This window comes from Mobula birostris, chromosome 19, assembly GCF_030028105.1.
Source record: "Mobula birostris isolate sMobBir1 chromosome 19, sMobBir1.hap1, whole genome shotgun sequence".
In the NCBI taxonomy this organism is placed as follows: Eukaryota; Metazoa; Chordata; class Chondrichthyes; order Myliobatiformes; family Myliobatidae; genus Mobula; species Mobula birostris.
Window position 1 is genome coordinate 13,371,204 of NC_092388.1, and position 16,893 is coordinate 13,388,096.

A 16,893-nucleotide genomic window follows, 5' to 3' on the forward strand; every position below is an offset into this window, starting at 1 on the left:
GGGTGGGGACTGGTGGAAGATTGTTGGGGATGATTTCTGTCATGGGAGTGGAGTGAGAGTGGGCAGAGTGTGGTGGGAATGTGGAACCATCAGCTGAAAAGGAAAAAAAAGCAACGTTTTTTTCTTATGAAACAGATTTTCTTCTAATAGGCTGCAAGTTGTGATGTGTCTTGTAGCCGTTTGTTACACTCTAGTATTGATCAGTTGGTTAACTGACCGGTGTCCTGAGATTCAGCCGTAAGTGGGTGGGAGATACAATGACCTATTAAAGGATCAGCTGTTCAGAATTCAGGCTTTGACTTTCCCTTGTATTTTAAATCTAACTCAGTGTTAACATTCAAGAAATATCCTTGGAGTTGTAAATTATTGTAATAATTCTGACAAGTCTTGAAGGCAAACTTAAAAAAGTAAGGTCCCGCAGATTTCTAACAGGAAATGATGGGGAAATTGGCATTTCAGACCTGCATCTGTAGAAAGAGAGCGCAATTTGACGTTCACTTTATCCAGAAATGTTGCCTAACCTGTCGAGTATTTCCTATCGCCTTTTCAGATTTCCAGCATTTTCATTATTTTTCTTAACACCATTTCTCAACAAAAGTGGTGTTGAATTCACCCGTATACTACTACTTGACCATTCTTGTTATGGTCACTACCTCATTATATTTCAGAAGGCAAGGTGCTAAGCTAGCATTTTATATCTTTCCGAATCAGAATCGGAATCGGGTTTATTGTCACTGACATAAGTTGTGAAATTTGTTGTTTTGTGGCAGCAGTACAGAGCAGTTGGTTACTTAATTAGAGCTTTTTGGTCATTACTTGAGGACCATGAGATTGCAGCACTGCAAAACAACACACTGGCAATACAATTACTAAAAACACAATGAATACATTTAAAAGTAATGTCTGAATTATTTAGAATGACATCTAAATTACAACTGAATTAAAATCAACTCTAAAATTAAAAGAAAGAATGGCTGCCCCATTTGAGTGTTGCACTTGTCCATGTTATAAAATGCGATGTTTAAATATTAAATAGCATCAAGCATTGTGCCTATTTATTGAACTTGGAGATTGCCCACAGTGCCTTTGGAATTGAAGCTGATCCTACAAAAAGTAGTAGATACGGCCCACTCCATCATGGGTAAAGCCTTCACCGCCGTTGAACACATCCACGCAAATACTGTCACAGGAAAGAAGCAATGTCAGGGACCCCCACCACCCAGAACATGCTCTCTTCTCACTAATGCCATCAGGAAGGAGATACAGGAGCCTCAGGACTCACACCACCATGTCCAGGAACAGTTACTACCCCTCAACCATCAGGCTCTTGAAGCAAGGGGGATAACACCACTTGCCCCATCATTGAAATGCTCCCACAACCAATGGACTCACTTTCAAGGATTCTTCATCTCATGTTCTCAATATTTATGGCTTATTTATTTTTTATTATAATTATTTCTTTCTTTTTATAATTGCACAGTTTGTTGTATTTTGCACACTGAATGCCCAAGTTGGTGTGTTCTTTCATTGATTCTATGGTTATTATAATGGTTATGGATTTATTGAGCATTCCCATTAGAAAATGAATCCCAGGGTTGTATATCGTCACACATAATTTCTGAAAATTTCAAGCCTTCCTTTTCCCGTCCTGATGAAGGGCTTCGGCCAAAAGGGTCGACTGTTTATTCCTTTCCGTTGACGCTGCCTGACCTGCTGAGTTCCTCCAGCATTTTGTGCGCGTGTTATGATGCAATGTAGTAACATAATTCAACCTCCTGAGCTCATTGTATTTCCAGTGAAGCTTAAAGGCAAATCTGAATACTTGCTGCAGGATTGCCTTGAACGCAGAATTCAAGGTGTGGTGTATTTAAAGTAATGAGTGCAAGACTTCAGCTTTTGTATACGTGTTCCCTCAAGGTAATAGTCGGTGCTCTATTGACCTCTCTGTTGCGTTGACTTCAGTTTGTACACGTTTACTGATTTATTGTTTTGTTCTTGGGTTCCCAACCTCATTTGCTTCTGTATTTCCTCCTTATAGGCCACCATTTAATAAAATAGACGGCTATCTATCTTGTGTGCAGATGGGATAGTCCCTTAGTTGTCCACGTTGAACTCCATTTGCCTTTGTTTTATCTACATACCAAATTTTTCCCTTTGTAGTTTCCAGCTTTTGCCCCAATTACCCCAAATCAGGTAATGTCTGGACATTTGGATATGCAAAATATAATGGTTCATTTATTATGCGCTGTGTCGTATGACATGGGCCAATATGGTCTAGACCGTGATTCTTCTTGGCAAGTTTTTCTACAGAGGTGGTTTGCCATTGTCTTCTTCTGGGCAGTGTCTTTACAGGATGGGTGACCCCCAGCCACTATCAGCACTCTTCAGAGATTGTCCGCCTGGTGTCAGTGGTCGCATAACCAGGACTTGTGATGTGCACCGGCTGCTCATATGACCATCCACCACCTGCTCCCATGGCTTCACATGACCCTGATCGGGGTCTAAGCAGGTGCTACACCTTGCCCAAGGGTAACCTGCAGGCTAGCGGAGGGAAGGAGCGCCTTACACCTCCTTTGATAGAGACGTATCTCCACCCTGCCACTCACGTGCGAGGTATAGTACTGTGCAAAAGTCTTAGGCATGTACATATAGCCAGGGTGTCTAAGATGTTTGCACAGGACTGTATTTGTCAACGTGGACGGAGAGCGAGTTTGTAAATCTGGTGGGAGTAAAGAATGTTGGGGATGGCGAGGGCGGAGCATCGCGGGAGAGGCGCGGAACAGGCGCCAGAGGAGTGGCGGGTGCAGAGAGGTGGTGTGAGTGCAGACAAACCCAGCCCTGTCACAACGTGCAAGGTAATTTGTTTCCAAACAACTGGTTTATCAATCATTTCAGAATATCTCTCCTGTGCTTCTCAGTCCCTCTCTCTCCCTCTCCCCTCCCCTCTTCCCAACCATGATCCCCCTCTCCCTGCCCCCTTCCCACTCCTAGTTCACCATAGAGACCCATATCAGAATCAGGTTTATCATCATTCACATATGAAATTTGTTTTTTTTTGTGTGGCTGCAGGACAGTGCAATACATAAAATTACTACAGTACTGTGCAAAAGTCTCAGGCACCCTAGCTATCTACAGTATACAGTATGTATATCATCTGCTGTTTTTACAGTATTTAATCCAGTGTATATTATATCCAGTATATAGTATATAATAATAGTTGTGTATACAGAGTTATGCATAATCCTCTCAGCTCTCATCAGCCCACAGATACAGTAAGAAGTTACTGGCACAATATTTTTCGCTTCTTGCTAATGTCATCTGTATTCCACCTCCTGACTAATTTTCAACTGAAGTCAAATGCCTGTCTGTGTTACATTTTGCAGGCATTTGGGGCCAGACCTCACTGAAAATTGTGGAATTCCTCTTGGGTGAATCCTCAGATACACCCTTAAGGATATTATGAATAATCATAAAAAAATGATTCTCTCTTAACATTGCTAATTGCTTCTGAATCCCTGATCTGTTTGTTTTGCTATGCAACAAATAATGATGAATTCAGGGAGTTATGTCATCCTTACATCAAGAACTACTGTTGAATCATTTTATACATTTCCTGCATGTTTGTACATCTACATACTTAGTGCAAATACAAAATGAATACCTGGTTTACTGCATAACTTCATTGGTATCCATCTATATCACCATAGCAATGACACAAATACAGCTCCTTTTACGAAAGGTATGTATTCCATTTGTAGTTATGGTACCACCCAAGAAAAAATTACGTGAAGTGAAGTAGCTCTTAATCATCTTTATTTAATCCAAGAACCAACTCACTTTGAAAGACTGTACCACCCATGTTCTCAGTTTTATTTATTTAGTTTTTTTGGGTTTTTTTTGTACTTGCACAGATCGTCTTCTTTTGCATATTCATTGTTTGTCAGTCTTTGCAGTTTTTCATTGTTTCTACACTGTCTCTTTGTTCTACTGTGAATGCCTGCAAGAAAATGCATCAGGGTAGTATATGGTGACAAATACGTACTTTGACAATAAATTTACTTTGAACCTTGAAGGAATATAATGCATTCCTTGCTTTATCCCACAATAGGCACAAGTAGTTAAGTCTACAATGGGTGTTGCTGATATAGTAAGTCAAATACACAAGAACGTCTGCAGATACTAGAAATCCAGAGTAACACACATGAATTGCTGGAGGAACTCAGCAGGTCAGGCAGCATCTATAGAAAAGAGTAGACCGTCAACATTTTGGGCCGAGACCCTTCTTCGGGACTGAGAAGGAAGGGGGAAGATGCCAGAATAAAAAGGTTGGAGGGAGGGGAAGGAAGGTAGACAGAAGGTGATAGGTGAATGGAAAAGGTCAAGGGCCGGAGCTGAAGGAATCTGATAGGAGAGGAAAGTGGACCAAGGGAGAAAGGGAAAGAGGAGGGGATCCAGGAGGAAGAAGTAGGAAGGTGAGAAGAGGTAACAAGTCATCTGTCGTAGCAGTCCAAGACAGCTAGGCTGAAGTGCTTCCATTTAGAGCAGGGGTTCCCATCATGGAGTCCACAGACTCTTCCGTTAAAGGTAGGGGTTCATGGCATAAGAAAGGTTGGGAACCCCTGATTTAGAGTTTTTGTTCAGACCAAACATCAGAATGGGGAAGAAATGTGATCCAAGTGATTTTGACTGTGGGATAATTGTTGGTGCCAGATGGGGTGGTTTAAGCATCTCAGAAATTGCTGATCTCTTAGGATTTTCACACACAGCTCTCGAATTTATAGAGAATGGTGTGAAAAACATAAGCAGCAGTTCTGTGAGTGAAAACGCCTTGATAATGAGAGAGGTCAGAGGAGAATAGCCAGACTAGTTTAAGGCGACAGTAACTCAAATAACCATAAGTAACAACAGTGGTGGGCAGTAGAGCATCTCTGAATGCACAACAAATCAAACCTTGAAGTGGATGGGTTATAGCAGCAGAAGACCAGACCGTGTTCAACTCCTGTACCTAATAAAGTGGCTACAGTGTGCAGTACTGTGCAAAATCTTAGGGCTATAAAAAGTTTGTGCACCCTTTGCCAATACCTGGTTTACTGCATTAACTACTCATAAAATATGGCCTGATCTTTATCAAAGTCACAGTAATAGACAAACGCAATCTGCCTAAACTAATAACACACAAGCAAATGTACTTTTCATGTCTTTATTGAACCCATTGTTTAATCATTCACAGTCCAGGCAGAGAAAAGTGTGTAAACCCTTTTATTTAATGACTGGTAGAACCACCTTCAGCAGCTATAACCTCCACCAAGCATTTCCTCTGGCTGCTGATCAGACTTGAACAATGTCAAAGAGGAATTTTAGACCATTCCTCCATGCAAAACTGTTTCAGTTCATCAATATTTCTGGGATACCTTGCATGAATAACCCTTTTCAGGCCATGCCACAGCATCTCAATTGGGTTAAGGTCTGGACTCTGACTTGGCCATTCCAAAACACAGATTTTCTTTTTAAACCATTCTGTTCTTGATTTACTCCTGTGATTTGGATCGTTGTCTTGTTACATCATCCAAGTTCTATTAAGATTTAGGTGACAGACCACTGCCCTGACATTCTCCTGTAAAATATCTTTATACAATTTTGAATTCATTGTTCCCTCAATGATTACAAGCTGTTCAGACCCTGAGGCAGCAACGCGGCCCCAAACCATGTGCTCCGTCCGCCATGCTTCACAGTTGGGATGGGGTTATTTTTGTTGGTGTGCAGTGCCCTTTTTCCCCCAAACATAGAAGTGTGCATTTCTGCTAAAAAATTCAGCAGGAAATTCAACTTAATGCAGAAAATGAGGTAATTGCAAAGGTTTCTTTCCCAGGTCTGCTGAGAAGTTACTGATATTTTCACTCACTGGCAGCCTCAGATAATTTCTGCATGGCATGTCTCTAACTTACATTGCCCTAGCCTCCTTGTAAGATCATTCCTTTTATTCATCTTGACAAATCCAGTAACATAACTCTAATTTCTGTTCCAAGGAATACAGATGTAGAGTTGAGAGGATCTGGTGAAAAACAGGTTCAGCCATGTTGTCCAGTTGTTCAGGATTGTTTGGAATATAAAATAACCCAATTTTCTGTCTGTTGTAAACCACCCTCACTATTAATAAGGTACGGAAGTGACTATGTCATTAAGATTAAAATATCCAGTGAGTTGGCTTTGACACTTCTGGCCTTCTGAGATGGACTTTTAAGATGCCTCCTGCACTCCCCACTGCCCTAATTCTTCCTTTAGTTCTCTTAATCTCTCACTCTCTCACTACCTCTCGCTCTCTCTCACGCTCTCTCTCTCTTGTGCTCGCGCTCTCTCTCGCTGTCCCTCCATCTAATCAACAGGACCAATTTATGACCATAAGACAATAAGATGTAGGAGCAGAATTAGACTACAGTATTTGGCCCATCGTGTCTGCTCCGCCATGCCATCATGGTAGATTTATTTTCCCTCTCAACCCCATTCCCCTGGCTTCTATTTATTAAGTATTGCACTGTACTGCTGCCTCAAAATGACAAATTTCACGACATACAGTACTGTGCAAAAGTCTAGCTACCTGTATACTGTATAGCAAGGGTGCCTGAGTTCTGTACCGTACAGTAGTAATTCTATGTTGTGCACTGTACTGCTACCGCAAACAAAAAATCATGACATATGTGAGTGATGATAAACCTGATTCTGATCTGGGTCTTTATTGTGAACTGAGAGGAGAAGGGGGCAGGGAGAGGGGAATCATGGATGGGAAAAGGGGAAGGGAGTGAGAAACACCAGAGAGACATTCTTTAATGATATATCAGCCAATTGTTTGGAATTAAATTACCTTGCCTGGTGTCTCAGGGCTAGGGGTTTCTCCGAACATCCTTTGTACCCGCCAGATTTACAAACTCGCTCTCTGTTCCACGTTGGCAAATAAGTGCTGTGCAAGAGTCTTAGGCACCCTATCTATACACTGTATATATGCCCAAGACTTTTGCACAGTACTATATGTCAGTGATAATAAACCTGATTCTGATTCCGCACAGAATTAACTCACCAGCTGTTGTTGGTTACTCTGTAATTTGTCAGACTCCATCAGTCTGAACTCAAACCATGACTAGTTGTCATTTTGCTGTATGTATCTGACTCTGAGATGAGCTTCAGATGACATACCACATCTGTAACCTTTTACCAGCTCTGGCTCCAGTCTCAGCTTAGTTCCTATTGAAACACTCGCTGATCCTTTGTTACCGCCAGCCTTAGCCATTCCAGAGCATTACTGGCCAGCCGCTTGTTGTACTTATCAATCTGAAATAATCCAAAATATTACTGTGATAATAGTGAGGGGCAACATGGTAGTGTAGCGGTTAGTGTACCACAATTGCAGTACCAGCGACCCAGGTTCAATTCCCGCCATTGCCTGTAAGGAGTTTATATGGTCATTCTCCCCGTGACTGCATAGGTTTCCTCTGGGTGCTCCTGTTTCCTCCTACAGTCCAAACATGTATGATTTGAGTTCATGAGTAGTTGGTATGTTAGGTTGGTACTGGAAATGTGGCAACACTTGCGGGCTGACCAGCACCATCCCCACTGATTTGATCTGACGCAAAAAGCTGATTTCACTGCATGCTTCGATATTTCAATGTACACGTGACAAACAAAGCTAACCTTTAACATTTATTTTTACTGCTTGTACCCTTGTCTCCCTCTGGCCACCAGGACTCATGAAGGGTCTTGGCCCAAAACATCAACTGTTTACTCTTTTCCATAGATGCTGCCTGGCCTGCCGAGTTCCTCCAGCATTTTGTGTGTGTCACCTCCTTCCATCATTGGGATGCCACCAAAAAAAAAGTCCCGTCTCTTTAAACAAGATTTTGAATAGCTCCTTTTAATATCCCTTTATGTATCTCAATATTTTTCCAGAGGACACTCAAAGATACACCTGTACACATGCTTGTTAATGCAAATATCTAATCAGCCAATCACGTGGCAGCAACTCAGGACATAAAAGCATGCAGACATGGTCAAGAGGTTCAGTTGTTGTTCAGTCCAATCATCAAAATGAGGGAAGAAATGTGATCTAAGTGACTTTGACCGTGAAATGATTGTTGGTGCCAGACGGGGCAGTTTGAGTATCTCAGAAACTGTTGATCCCCTGGGATTTTCATGCGCAACAATCTCTAGAGTTTATAGAGAATGGTGTGAGAAATAATCCAGTGAGCAACAGATCTGTGGGTGAAACTGCCTTGTTACTGAGAGAGGTCAGAGGAGAATGGTTCAAGCTGACAGTAAGTTAAATAACCATGGTGTGCAGAATAGTATCTCTGAATGCATTAAGTGTTGAATCTTGAAGTGGATGGGCTACAGCAGCAGAAGACCACAAGCATGAACTAAGTGGCCACATTATTAGATGTAGAAAGTACCCAATAAACTGGCCACTGAGGGTACTTTGTAACATAAAAGTCATTACATAATCCAATGTACGTGATAGGTGTTGTGACTTGATGCAATGCAGTTAGATGCAGGACAGTCCCTGTTACCTTGCAGGCACCTGAGATTTTCTGTCCACACTGCATAGAAGTTTTGAGATTGCAATGAGAGGTCCTGGATTAAATTTGGGATGTAAGGGACACAAATGGCATTGCCAGTAACCTGCGTTTATCTCCCCAAATATTCATGAGTAGAGCTTTTTTTACGTTCAACACTGAATGAGAAACAGTGCAGTGTTTTAAGTGGAATTTCAAAGTGAAAGTTTTTTTTACATAAAGCATTAAAACATAAAATCAAGAGATTCTGCAAATGCTGGAAATCCAGAGCAATACACCAAATGCTGGAGGAATCCAGCAGGCCAGGCAGCACCTAGGGAGAGGAGTGTATAGTTAACATTCTGAACTGAGATCCTTTAAGGAAAGAAGAATGGGAAGGAGATCGAAAGTAGCAGTGATGACATGATGCTTGTGCTTGTCTGTATTTTAGCTCCACCTGCTGACAAATCAGGGAACAGTTTGAGCGAAGCAGCAAGTATCTAGGGGAGGCAAATGTATAAAAGCAGGGATGTAAAGCTGAGGCTTTCTAGGGTATTAGTCAGGCGACATCTACAGTATTGTGAGCAGATTTGGGTCCCATATTTTTGAAAGGATGTGTGGCATTGGAAAGGAGCCAGAGGAGGGTCACGATAATGATGCAAGGCATGATCTGCGGAACCAGCGTGGATGACTTCTCTCCTCAACTCTGAACTGATTCCAAAATCTATGGACTCGTTTTCAAGGATGTTCTCAGTATTATTTATTGACTTATTTATTTTAATTGCACGATTTGTCATCTTGTTTGTCTTCTTGGTGTGTAGTTTCTTGTTGATTTCATTGTATTTCTTTGTTCTATTGTGAATGCCTGCAAGAAAATGAATCCCAGGCATGTATATGACATGTAAGTACTTTCATACGAAATTTTTTTGAACTTTGAACTTTGAAAGCATAAGAAGAGCATTTGATGGCTCTATGACTGTACTTGTTGGAGTTTAGGAGTTTTCTCATTGTAAACTGCCAAATACTGAAAGACCTAGATAGAGTAAATGTGCAAAGAATGCTTCAAATAGTGAGAGAATCCAGGACCAGAGGACCACAGTCTCAGAATAGAAGGGTGTCTATTTAGAGTGGAGATAAGGAGGAATTTCTTTAGCCAGAGGAATCTGTGGAATTCATTGCCACAGGTGGCTGTGGAGGCCAAGTCATGTCTATCCATGGCCTCCTCTACTGTCAAGATGCAGCCACACTCAGGTATTCTGTCTGGTGAACAACACCTGATGGCATGAACATTGACTTCTCTAATTTCCGTTAATGCACCACCTCCCCTTCTTACCCCATCCCTTTATTTATTTATCTATCTATCTATCTATCTCTCTCTCTCTCTCTCTCTCTCTCTGTCTCTCTCTCTCTCTCTCTCTCTCTCTCTCTCTCTCTCTCTCTCTCTCTCTCTCTCACACACACACACACACACACACACACACACACACACACACACACACACACACACACACACACACACACACACACACACACACACACACACACACACAATAACTCCTTGCCTGTTTTCCATCTTCCTCTGGTGCTCCTCTCCCCCTTTCTGTTTCAATATTTTTATTAATTTCCACAGAAGAATGCAGAGTACATGAAGGTATATATTATGAATCAAAAAAATAGAATAGTACCGAATACATTATATTTAAGTCACACTTATAATTGCAGTACCCCATATTCATAATCAAACATGTAAATTAAATCATAATATTGAAATGTAATAATTTTATTATAGAGAAAATCTAACCCCCCCTACCAAGATCGAAGCTGTTTGGTAGAGAAAGAAAGACAGAAAAAAATACTTATCACATAGTGATTTATGTTATTAGCCAACATCTGTACTTTAACACCAATCAAAGATTTTGAAAATAGTTCAGAAATGGTCCCCACAATGTTTGAAAGTCTTGGCTTGAATCAGAAATTGAACAACGAATCTTCTCTAAATTTAAGCATGACATAACATCGCGTAACTATTGAGTGTGAGTAGGCAGAACAACATCCTTCCATTTAAGCAACACCGCCCTCCTAACTATAAGAGAAATAAAAGCCAGTATATGCAAATTAGATGTCTCCAAAGTTATGCCTTTTTCTCCAACAATACCAAACAAGGCAGTCAAAGGGTTAGGCTTAAAATTTTACTTCAAAAAGTACAGAAAAAGTTTGGAATACTTCCTTCCAATATTTTTCAAGACTCGGGCATGTCCAAAACATAGGAATTAGTGAAGCTTCTCCATTGTTACATCTGTCACAATAGGGAGATATATCCGGATAAAATAAGATGGCTTGTTTTTGGACATGTGGGCCCTATGGTTCACTTTAAATTGTAGGAGGGAGTGGCGAGCACATAACGATGAAGTGTTAACCAATTTAAAAACTTCATTCCAAGTCTCCTCAGAAATTGAAATCTTTAAATCTTGTTCCCAGGTATTTTTAATTTTGTCTAAAGGAGCCTCTCTCATTCCCAACAACATGTCATAAATATTGGATATTGAACCATCATGAAAAGGATTCAGCCAGTTTTTAGGGTATAAACTGAATTTACATAAGAGTGAGCTTTTCCCCTTGAATAATTTGGTATCGATTAATACTAATCTTCCTTTAAAAATTGTAAGAAATCAATTTACCTATTTGGGTGTAACAATTACTAAGAATTATAAACACCTATTTAAAGAAAATTTTCTTGACTTATTGAATTATGTAAAAAGGGCACTATCACACTGGTCGCCCCTCTCTTTATCACTGATTGGATGAATTAGTTCTATTAAAATGAATATTTTGCCTAAATATATATACATTTTTCAGGCCTTACCCATTTTGATTCCTAAATCCTTTTTTGATTCTCTTGATTCTATCCTATCCTATATATGGAAAAACAAACATTCTTGATTCTTAAAGAAGTCCACTTTCAAAAAGTTTAAAAAGAGTGGAGGTTTAGCTTTACCAAACTTTAGGTTTTATTACTGGGCAGTCAATATACGAAAATTTATGTTTTGGTCGTATTACATTAACCGTGAGGACAGTCCAGTATGGATTAAAAAGTTAAAAAATTTTCTATCATTTCTCTTCTTGGATCATCACTTCCTTTATCTTTAAACAAACTAACTGACAATTTGGTAGTTAAACATACTTTGAGGATCTGGTTGCAATTTAGAAAATACTTTGGTTTATAGAGATTTTCACTTTCTAATCCCATCCTTTCTAATTGTGTTTTTAAACCTTCCATGACCGATGTAGTTTTTAAAGAATGTGATAGATTAGGTATTAAATGCTTCCAGGATCTGTTTGCTGGAGCATGTCTCTTTTTGTTTGAACAATTGTCAGCTAAATATAGCTTACCAAAAATCCACTTTTTTCGATATCTACAAATTAGAGACTTTCTGCGATCTCAATTACATACATTTCCTTGAGTCCTAATAAGAATTTATTAGATGTAATTTCTAATTTGAAACCTTTTCATGATGGTTCAATACCCTCCCACTTTCTTTCTCCCTAGGCCTCCTGTCCAATAATCCTCTCCCTTCTCCAGCCTTGTATCCCTTTTGCCAATCAACTTACCAGCTCTTGGCTCCATCCCTCCCCCTCCTGTCTTCTCCTATCATTTTGGATCACCCCCTCCCTCTCCCACTTTCAAATCTCTTACTATCTCTTCTTTCAGTTAGTCCTGACGAAGGGTCTCAGCCCGAAATGTCGACTGTACTTCTTCCTATAGATGCTGCGTTCCACCAGCATTTTGTGTGTGTTGGTTGTATTTAAAGCTGAGTTTGATAGGTTCTTGATTAGTAATGGTGTCAAAGGTAACAAGTAGAAGGCAGGGGAATGGGGATGAAAGGGACAATAAATCAAACGTGATCAAATGGTGCAGCAAACTCAATGGGCTGAATGGCCTGATTCTGTTCCTATGTCTTAAACCTTAAATTCAGACTTTGGGAAATTAGCACAAAGTGGAGTTGAACTGTAGCTGTGCATTATTTCACCATCCTTCATTTGTGAGAATGTACATTTTTCCCACAGGTTTTGATATTGTTTGATTTGGATTTTGAGGTTCGTCTCGTTAACAGACCACAGCGATGGTTGGGAAACAGACTGTGTACAAAAGTGCTGACGTGGCAGTCCAGTGGGTGGAGATGAATTGTGTATACTTAGTAGAAGATCTGTGAGGGGAGCGTGTGGAGAACTTTTAAACATTTTATGAATTTCCCTATGATGTCAGTATCCCACAGTGAGCAAGCAGCCTTTTAATTGATCACTTCTGCATGGTTTGGCATCTACTTCGCTTTCTAGAGACACAATCTGAGCATTAACAATAGCTTCTGTGTTTCTTTCCAGCTGCACATACTCTAATTGGTTTAAACAGAAAACATTACTGCACAATACAGGCCCTTCGGCCCACAATGTTGTGCCGACCTTTTAACCTACCCCAAGGTCAATATAACAATCTCATCCTACATAGCCCTCCGTTTTCTACAGTCCATGTATTTTCCTGTAAATGCCTGCAAGAAAATCAGTCTCAAGGTAGTGTATAGTGACAAACATACTTCAATATAAAAATTGTGACTTTTGACTTTCACTATCTAATAGTTTCTTTTATGTCCCTAATGTATCTGCGTCTACCACCACACTCAGCAAGGCGTTGCACATACCGTCCATTCTCTGCATACATAAAACCTACCTCCAACATCCTCCCAACACTATCCTTCAAGCCCCTTTGTATTAGCCATTTCCACCTGGTGGGGGGGGTATCTCTGGCTATCCACTCGATCTATGCCTCTTTATCATTTTGTACACCTTTATCAAGCCACCTTTCATCCTCTTTCGCTTCAAAGAGAAAAGCTCTGGCTCAGTCAACCTTTCCTCTCTAGTTAGACACGCTCACTAGTCCAGGCAGCATTCTGATAAATCTCTTCTGGACACTCTCTACCGCTTCCATATCCTTCCTCTAATGCGATGACTACAACCGAACACAATATTACAAGTATGATCTAACCAGGGTTTTATACAGCTGCAATTAATACTTCACAGCTCTGCAATCCAATCCCCCGACTAATGAAGGCCAACACACCATATGCCTTCTTAATAACTCTTATCAACTTGTGTGGCGACTTTGAGGGATCGAAGGATGTGGACCCCAAGGTCCCTCCATTCTTCCACACTGCTAAAAAATCTTCCAGATCATTGCAATAAAGGCTGTTGCACATCAGCTTGGGTGTGTGGCAGACCAGTAAGGGGTTTATTGTTCATGAGAGAGGGCCCTGCAGGAGATCTGAACCAGGCTTCCGCAGGGGATGAAATCTAAATCTGCCATTTCTGGACCAGTGGAAGCTACTGGGACACTGAAGAGGCTCTTGGAAGGTATACAAAGAAGTTTAATCCCTGGATCAACTTCTTGCTCAGGAAGTAATTGAGCTAGTGGTGGAGAAGATCTCCCTGCTCCACTCCCTTCTCCAGAGGATGGGGGACCGTGTGCGGTGCAGTAGGATGCATCCAAGATGCTACTTATCTTTTAAATGATTCAGAGAATGTAGATATTACTAGAATGGCTAACAATTTTAGCACATTGCTAGTTGCCCATGAGGATTATGATACAGTGGCAAAATGTGACTAGGCGGGTAACCTATCGAGCTAATGCTCCCCCTGTGCACCCACTGCACTTGGCTTTAAGGAGGTAAATTTTGTTTTATTTAGGGATTCAGCTCGGTAACAGTCCCTTCCGGCCCAATTGGGCACCGCCCAATTACACCCAAGTGACCAATTGACCTCATGAACCTCATTGGAATGTGGGAGGAAACTGGAGCTCACGGAGGAAACCGCGTGGTCATGGGGAGAAAGTACAAACTCCTTACAGTCAGTGACAGGAATTGAACCCGAGTCACTGGCACTGTAATAACGTTGTGCTAACTGCTACACTAATGTGCTACCCATGGTTTTACTGGTTTGTAAAGAAATTCTGGCGAAGGGTTTTCCAGTAAGATGGCGGTGCGTTGGATTGCAGCGGCTTCTAAGGGCTCAGCCAATGGTGTTATTTTAAACTTATTTTTTACGATTACAAGACCCTGCTGGACATTAAGAACGTTATAAAGTACTGTAGGTCTACCCCATTGGTGAGTTGCTCATTGGTAGAGGAACTGAAGAAGCCGGACTTGCTGCGGATTGTGCTGCTGTCTGCGAAAGAGAGGCGATGGTGCGCGAAGGCAGCGTGCAGTCTGACAGCGAGCGATCGCCTTAGTCACTCTTCTTGTGATTGTAAGATCCTGTTGGACATTGTTCATGTGGAATAGTGCAAGTCCAATTACTGATTTTTAGGCAGGCTGGACGGGGGACCTGTGTGGCCTCGGTGGTACCACGGACTAGGCCTCAGGCCGCGATGTTGCCTGTTTTCAGCTGCCCAGGAGAGAGGCACCCAGAATTGTTCGGCTCCACTGGAGATGGTGCGGTGCAGTGTCCCAGCTGGTCGGTGCTGCCCCAGTGTTCACTCTGCAGAAGACAAGCTGTAGTGTGTTTGAATGCAGATATCTGCAACTTTCATGGACTCAGGGTTCTTGGACTATATACTTTTCGTGAGACTATATTTTACTGATATCCTATATGCGCTTGTTGCCTTATATGTACCTTGTGTTGGTATGATTGTTGGTACTGTTTCACACTTTCAAACACTTCTGTTTAGCTACATTCATGGGTATTCATGTATGGTTAAATGACAATTGAACTTGAACAATGAAAATATTGCAATGCAAATTATATGATTTGAAGTGAATGAATGTTGAGGGTAGTGGATCAGATGCCCTTCAAGCTGCCTGTTCTGGCCTGCTGGTGTTTTTGTTACAAAGCTTGCCTGATGTGTGGCTTGAAGGGGAACGTTCTGAGGGTGGCAGTTCCTTGCATTCACTGTTCTTGTTCGACGGAGACACTTGCAGGTTTGCAAGCACATTTGTAAGATTGCTAATGTCGCCCTCAATCAAATTGTGCCTCGATACTTGTGGTAGTTATTAAGTGTTAATCCTGCGTCACTCGGTTAGCCTCTCCCACGTGGGAGGTGTTGACATCGTGTATAAAGGCATCCGTTAGTCTCATGAGACCATGAGAAGGTTTCCAGGGCACAGGCCTGGGCAAGGTTGTATGGAAGACCAGCAGTTGCCCATGCTGCAAGTCTCCCCTCTCCATGCCACCGATGTTGTCCAAGGGAAGGGCATTAGGACCCATACAGCTTGGCACCGGTGTCGTCGCAGAGCAATATGTAGTTAAGTGCCTTGCTCAAGGACACAACACGCTCTGTCAGCCAAGGTTCGAACTAGCGACCTTCAAATCAGTAGACGAACACCTTAACCACTTGGCCACGTGCCAACACACACACCATGTACAAGCAGGGTTATCAATAAAGTTCAGTCGAATATCCATAAAGGCTGACGTTTTGGTGTGCTCTGCACTATCCCGCAATATCGAACACAACAAGACTCACTGAGCTGAATGGCCTCATTCTCATGACTTGTATCTTATATCATGCTTTGGTTTCTGGAGATACAATCTGAGTACAGGTTGACCTTCACTAATCCAGCACCATTGGGACCTGAAGAGTGCCGGATTAGTGAAAGTGCCAAATTACAGAAGGATCACATTAAGCATTATCAGTGCAGGATTACCGAAGGAACCGGATTACAGGTAGTCGGATTAGTGAAGGTCGACTGTATTAACAGTAGTTTCTGTGTTTCTTTCCAGCTGCACTTAATCTAATTGATTTAAACATCGAACTTTATTGCACAATACAGGCCCTTCGGCCCACAATGTTGTGCTGACCTTTTAACCTACTCCAAGATCAATCTAACACTTCCCTCCTATCTAGCCCTCCATTTTTTACAATCTATGTCTTGTATCATGGGCAGTTACCCTGCTCAGAATGGAATTACAGGAACCACTGGGCAGATGATGGAGCTGAGAGATCCTGATGGACTTGGCATGGAGTTTTCATAAGATAAGGATGCATAGACTTGGGAGTGACGTGTTCACATGGATAGAGGATTGGTTAACAAATAGAAAGCAGTGAGTTGGGATACATGGGTGCTACTCTGGTTGATAATCAGTGGTGAGCCGCAGGGGTCTGTGCTAGGTCCGCAACTGTTCACGATATACATTAACAATATGGAAGAGGGGACCAAGTGTAGTGTATCTAAATTTGCTGATGATACTAAATTGAGTGGAAAAACAAATTGTGCAGGAGATACGGAGAGTCTGCAGAGAGATATAGATAGGTTAAGTGAGTGGGCAAGGGTCTGGCAGAGGGAGTACGATGTTGGTAAGTGTGAGGTCA

General features: G+C 41.5%; 1 protein-coding gene across 4 annotated transcripts in view; it reads left to right on the forward strand.

Annotated features, from left to right (window-relative positions):
• Nucleotides 1–16,893, forward strand: part of osbpl3b (oxysterol binding protein-like 3b) — a 197,490-nt gene that overhangs the window by 151,965 nt on the left and 28,632 nt on the right. The window lies entirely within an intron of this gene.